Source organism: Pteropus alecto, unplaced genomic scaffold (genome assembly GCF_000325575.1).
Source record: "Pteropus alecto unplaced genomic scaffold, ASM32557v1 scaffold164, whole genome shotgun sequence".
Lineage (NCBI taxonomy): Eukaryota > Metazoa > Chordata > Mammalia > Chiroptera > Pteropodidae > Pteropus > Pteropus alecto.
The window spans coordinates 15,604,002-15,610,974 of NW_006439568.1; positions in this window are offsets into that span (position 1 = coordinate 15,604,002).

Genomic DNA, 6,973 nt, shown 5'->3' on the forward strand with positions numbered 1-6,973 from the left:
GTCATGCACCAGTGGAGCACTATCTCATTTAATGACCTTAAAAGCACAGTAAAAAGGGTACATGACTATGCTCTATAATATGCTTTTTTTTTTTTTTATGCGAAGCTGTCCTATGACTCATTTTTTTTTCCTATAAGATCATGTTTGAATAGTAAGACTGATAATACGTCTGAATGAACTAGGGTCAGAAAGGAATAACTTTAACTCACAAATTCTGTGAGATGGGATAAGCTTTGATTATTTATCATGCCAAATTGGCCCACAAAGCACTTTAAAGTGCTTCTCTTTTATGGTTAGGGTTTACTTAGTTGAATTTATATCTTCAGACATTATGAAAAACTAAAGACTAAATTTAATAAACCTTATGGCATTTATTAAATGGACATTATTTAACAGAACATCATAATTGATTTTTCAGTGTTCAATATCTTTATCAAATCATTTTAGAATCTGCTGTTTTGTCCTGTCTTAATCATAGTGAATTAAAGTATCCCACATTATGTAGCACAGTTTATAACCTTTATTTATTTTGATAATTATCCATCAAAGTTAATTAGCTCACTCATAAAAATTACTATAGATTTTAAATCATGTCATTGTTTTTGATTAGTGGATCATAACCATAATTCTTTCTTATTTAAGGGAAAATATTACTTATTTCATCTTCATTCCATGTCAATAGATTTTCACTGTGACACATTCACAATTGGAAGGAAGTTTTCCTTGGAGTTTTATTTACCAAAAGTTAGATTAATATGGAATTGTTTTAGGAACCTTTGGAACACTTTTTATTATATTTTTAAAAGATTATGTAACTTAATATGTTCCCCCAAACACAAGAGCCTATGCCCCCTTTGCTGACACAATCATAGCATTTAGGCACTTCTGGTTTTTCCAAGTTTGCCATCATATGCAATATACGTGTTTTAAAATGTGCCAGCCATTTCTTTCACATCCAATTATATTATTTTAGAAAGCAAAGGAGAGTCTCTGGGAAACATTTCCAATGAGGTCACTTTGGTCCTTTCACGGTAGAAATCACAAACTGATAATTACCCCTCTGTGCCATGGTTGTAACAGTGAAGAGGAAAGTACATCCAGAAAGAGTACACCCAGAATTTCTTCCACATGGGCAATAAATTAGAGCTGTTTCTTTCCGAGATTTATAACTATACTTGAGTCTACTTTTTCAGGCAGTATTTATTTAACTTCCCCAAAGTGCGTATTCTGTTCTGATACACACATACATCTGTGCATAGGTAACAGTCCCTGTGCAAAAATGTATTTTCATAAACATCCCTTTTGGGTACCAGGGATCCAGGAGTCTCTATGTACTATAACTGTGACCTGATGGTCTCTGGAGCCCATCTAGATTCCATTTTCTACAATAGAACTATAGCTGAAATTCTTTACTTGAAAAATGTTCAAAAAAGTATACACAACAAACAAATTGCATCATTGGTAAACTCAGGCAAAAATATACTAAATATTATCATACACACTTTTTATAAGTTATTCTAAGTGTCCTTTTTATTTTTTAACAGTCCCTCTCTTTGATGTGGTTTAGTATCATTACTCTAGCCACAGGTGAGTAAGTTATCTGCTCAGACTTGTAGTTCTGAGGTGTCTTACCCTTGCCACCAGGCCACAAGGACTTTTACTTTACTGGTCATCTTTTTCTTGCTATGGTCATGCAGACCACTCTCGGCCACAATTGGCTTAAAGGCCAATAAGCACACTGGGCATAAAAGGGCCATCTCGTCTTTCAGATCATATGCTTTTTTACATATAGAAGAGCTTATTTAGTCAACTCCATGGATTTATTTGGGAAAAAGACTGGTTTCCTGCCAGAATGTCTGTTAAGAAAATTGCCCTCCCCCTATATCTATTCCACCAACCCCATCCATTATCACCTCATTTCTGAGGAAACAGCACAATATCAAATGTTTTTTTTTTAACTTTATATTCCATAATTTAAAAAATTATACTTAAAATTTCTTATCTTAAAACTGAGGTAAGGAACAATATAGGCGTGTTGCCACTTGGTTCAAATTGCTGCCACCTCACTAGAAATTCTTTTAGCATTTTAATAACTCTCTTTTGCTTATTATGCTTTTATTATAAATTTCTTTTGCATCTTTTAATTTGTCCTGTGGGTAGGGCAGAGGTGGAGACAGGCAAAAAAGGAATGATTTCAGTTGATGTAATTTTTCTAGCAATAGCAGTATTATGGAATATTAAACATAACCCAGTCTAATCATGGGAAAACATCAGACAAACCCAAATTGAAGGCCATTCTACAAAAATAACTCCAGTACTCATTAGGGAGTACCACTGGCACTATATCTCTTCTAAGCTTTTAGACAAATGCTTAGTCTTAAGCACCCACTGACAGATTCTAATGTCATATGTGATGGAATTAAGAGCATAGACTTACAGTTATGAAAGAATCTTCAAAGTAGGATGTATTAATTACAAAGTGTACATATATGTCATAGCGGGTGTGGAGCTCCTTACATCCTAGGTAACAGCGATGGATTCTTTGCCAGCATACACATACATTGCTTGGGCTTTAATCCCAGGTTACTTATTCTGGCTATGTAAATTAATTTAAGCAAGTTATTTTGACTTCATGGAACCCTACTTTCTTCATATGTAAAATGAGCATAATACTTACAGATTATAACAAGGATTACAAGTAATAACTAGCAATTCCTCACACAGAATATGGCTTATGGCATAATAACACTCTTAGTGTTATATTTACTGTACACCACACACTGTAGATTATTTTAGTTAATTCTTGCAACTACCTCACTTTACAGATAAGGGAACAGTTGAGAGAGGTTAAATAAATTCCCCCATACACACTATAAAATACCTTTTCACGTAGTAGGTTCTTAGTAAATAGCTGTGTCATTTTGGTCCTTTGAGAAGCAGATATTGCCAAAGAGTTAGGAATGCAAGAGGTTTACTAGAAAGGCACTCCTTGTGAAAGATAGGAGGAGGAAGCAAGATAGGATTGTGAGGGCTTTCAAACTGTGATGTGCATCTGATAGCTGTGAAAGAAAGAAGTAGGAAGCAGGACTGGACAAAAAGAACCTCACATTGTGATTGAGATCTGGTGAAATGTCAGGCAATTCTATGAGAAAAGCTCCAGAAGCAAAGATTACCCATCAGAGGATGCCTCCATTAGGCAAAAGTGGCCCAGTCCTAGACCCCCACATGTTCAGTCATTGACTGGGGGCTTTAAGAGCTAGAGTCTCAGCTCCCTGCACTCCTTGCAGCTGAATAGCAAGTGTTTTCTTGAAGGGAGAGTCTAATTGCACCTTAAGTAGCTATTATTATTATTCTTTCATTTTGGTTGTAATCTTTCATTTTTGATGAGAGAGTCGTGTATTCTCTTGCAGTACTAGCTAGATTCTGAAGCTATTGGACATACGGAAACTGTATTTCAACTCCACAGAATGTCTTTTTCTGGTATATGATTAATAGCTCAGCAATGGCTGTCTTATGCTGAAGAAAAGACACAGTAGAATATATATAATATAGTTCACAGAGGCTTGACAATTTGCTTGTTTTTTATGAGAGAAATCAGTAATTATTCATTCTTTTCTTGGGTTGGGAATTAATACTACTACCATTGATAAATTACCTATAATTTTGTATTTTTTTCATTCAGACTCCAAATATATCCAAGTGATTTTAAAGTCTTACCAAGAATAACAGTATAACTTCAAAAAAATTGCAGCATTTCTAAAATTCTAGAACTCAAAAGCTCCATGAAGTGCTAGAAAATTCCAAAGATATTATACTAAGAATGCCTCTTGATAATTCATTGGGTAGCTGCCATGGTATCATTGGTGGTTGCTTGTTAATAAACTTAAGCAAGGCCAAGTTTTATCAATATTTTACCCTCAGGAAAGACCCTCATTGTCAACCTGCTGCTCTTCTCCCTTCTAAATGCCAAGGCCTAAATGCCTTAGTTAGCCTTTGCTGTGCTGCATAAATGCCCTTTGAGGAAGGACATTACAAGTGGTCCATATTCTAGGCTGCCAGAAGGAATGATAGAATGAAATTGGTACACAATGGGAGGAGGCAGAGTACATATATTCCAGACTCACATGAATAGCAAAGTTATTGACAGATTATACATTTTAAAGAAAGAATTACAGCAACAGAAGAGGAACAGTGAACAAAGAAAACTTTGGCAGTTAATTTTAGGGAACATTTACGTGAGACACAGTAGCTATGAATCTCAATACACAAATTCAGGTGTGCAAAAACAATTTTCATTTTTATAAAATTCAATTTCCATTTGAGGTACCGTTCTTGGAGAAAGACAAAAATGTAATCTCAGTAAGGTTGGAATTTGCTCTACACTGCTGCCTCTTCTTTCAAAGCTACTCTGACTCAAGTTTGAAAGTGATATTCAGTATCTTTAACAACCTGTAGGGCAAGGTCACCTTCAAGATGGTCACCTCCCGATTAGTATACTCTGTACAGTCCTACATTAAATAGGGATGAGCCCTATCGTCAGTAGGATATTTCAGAAACGAAGGAGTATGACTTCTTGGCCAAGTTATAAAAGACATTGTAGCTTCTGCCTTGCTCTCTCTTAGATCACTTATTACGAGGAAAGGCAGCTGCCATATCATAAGGGCACTCAAGCAGCTTCACGAAGAGATCCATGTGGCGAGGAGCTAAGGCCTCCTGCAACAGCCAGAATTAACTTGCTAGTCATGTAGTGAGACATTTTAGGTTTGATCCTCCAGCCCCAGTCAAGACTGAAGACCCACCTGTCTTGATTGCAAGCTCATGATATACCTTGAGCCAGAACATCCAGCTAAGCTGCTCCCAAATCCCTGACCCACAGAAAAAGTGTGAGATAACAAATATTTATTATTATTTAAGCTGCCAATTTTTGGAGTAAAATGTTATATAATAGATAACTTGATATACCAACCAATCAGAAAGGGTGCAGACACTGGCTTTAGTGATTATGCAGCGTGCTGGAGGCTTCTCTGCTATACTATGCATTAATCCTTTAGTTTGGGGAGAGTGAATGACTCTGAGTAAATGGCTATTTATCAACAAATACAAAGTACTTTGGTAATTTATCAACCCGTACAGCCATATCAGTTACATATCAGTCCTGCTTATGTAGTCTCAAGGCATCAGGAAGTCCACCTGGTCTTCCACTTGGCATTATAGCCCTTGTCTGTCTCCACAAGCACCTCCTGTCACTCTCCTCACTACTTTTGGATCACACAGAAATTTGAGGTTCCCTCTCTAGACATACCATCCAGCCTTTTATTTTCCTGGATTCTCTTACCTCCCTGAGACTCTGACTGGACATAGGGCATCTCTCTCTCGGAGCCACCAAACTCTACTTTTATCAGCTACCCTTAATTCTCCTCTTCTTCTCTACAGCCCTTTTGCCTCCATTTTCCAGCCCTGCAATATTTCAGTCTCAGAGGAGGTTCCCCCACATCCTCAGTGTTTGTTCCCTAGGCATTGTCGTACTTGTGACTTATTCAGAGGCACCTATATATACTCTTTGATAGGTTTTGAAAACCAAAACCAGAGAGAAGAGGTTCCTGCCTTCCCACTTTTCTCCCTCTGAGACAATGATTTGGTCTGGAGGAGAGTGAGGCAAATTTCACTCTCAGAGAGTGAGAGAAAGAGAGTATCACTTTGTACGTCAAAAATTTTATCCCACTACCCTGTCTCAAGAAAAATTAATATCTGCTCACTAAAGAAATATTGTATTGGCTTGGACATGATTATTTCATCAAAGTTCAGCAAGCTCTAATTATGGCCATTTGCTCTAATTCCATAAAGACAAAGTAATTCTTTGGTTTGCTTTTCCAAGTACCTGGATACTCCAAAGAAGGTACTTTGCTCACAAGGTCAATATACCCTACTCATATTTTTTATTGCTTTCCTAGAGAAATCCTTGCCTGACTTCCCTAGATAGGGGTTAGGTGCTCTGCTCATATGTTACAGTATTCCATGATTTTCCTTTCCTTAAAAGCACTTTTCCCACTGTAGTGTTATCATTACTTATCATTACTTATTTGTATCACTAGACTCAGCTCTATTCGACACCTTATTGATGTCCCCAGAACCTCAATATAGTGTCTGGAAAGTCTTTGTTTTATTAGATCAGCGCTCACGAATTTGGGGCTTTATGAACCAGGAAAATTTCAAGGAAAAAGGTAGGGGGATCAATATAAGTTTGCCGACTTTTTATATTGCTAAGTGATGACATTAAAACTAACAACTGCAATTTAGTTTTGCAATCATTTCATCTTAAAGGCACTATTTTAACACCAAAAGAGTTAAAAGGTTTACCAAAAAAGTAGTCCCTGGAAAGGAATTTAAATTTAACTTCTTTACCAGAGGCCAGTGACAACTTCTTCCTGAATTGGCACCACATGGCAGACACATTTGAGAACTGCTGATAACTTCTTAAATCCCTTTTTATTCTCAGGTAAATTAAGGTGATTTGAAATGGTAATTCATCCATTTTCAAGGTAGCAATGTCCAGATTTTTTTTTAAAGAAAACACTTCCAAATAGCTAAAACTTGTTTCCTATCCTTATTATCTAGGTCTTTAAAGGAAAAAAAAAAAGTCACTGAGCATGTTGGCACATAATTCTCAGCTGGGACCCATTATCCTCTTCAAGATCTTTTATTCCTCAGTAAATCACTGAAGGAGTGAACATATTAGAAAGTGAGAACTACTGTAATTTTGTTTATTTTTAAAACATGTTTGGCATAAGGGTTGCTCCAGTCTGATCTAAGAAGAAAAATAAAATTATAGTTGAAGTGTCTCATGACGCAAAGTATTTCTGGCAAATTTATTTTGGATATAGCTCTTGTCTCATAAATTCAGCAAAATTCATTTTAGTTAAATTGCACAGTAAAGCAGAGTAAATGTATTATTAGTGTTTCATTTAACAAATAA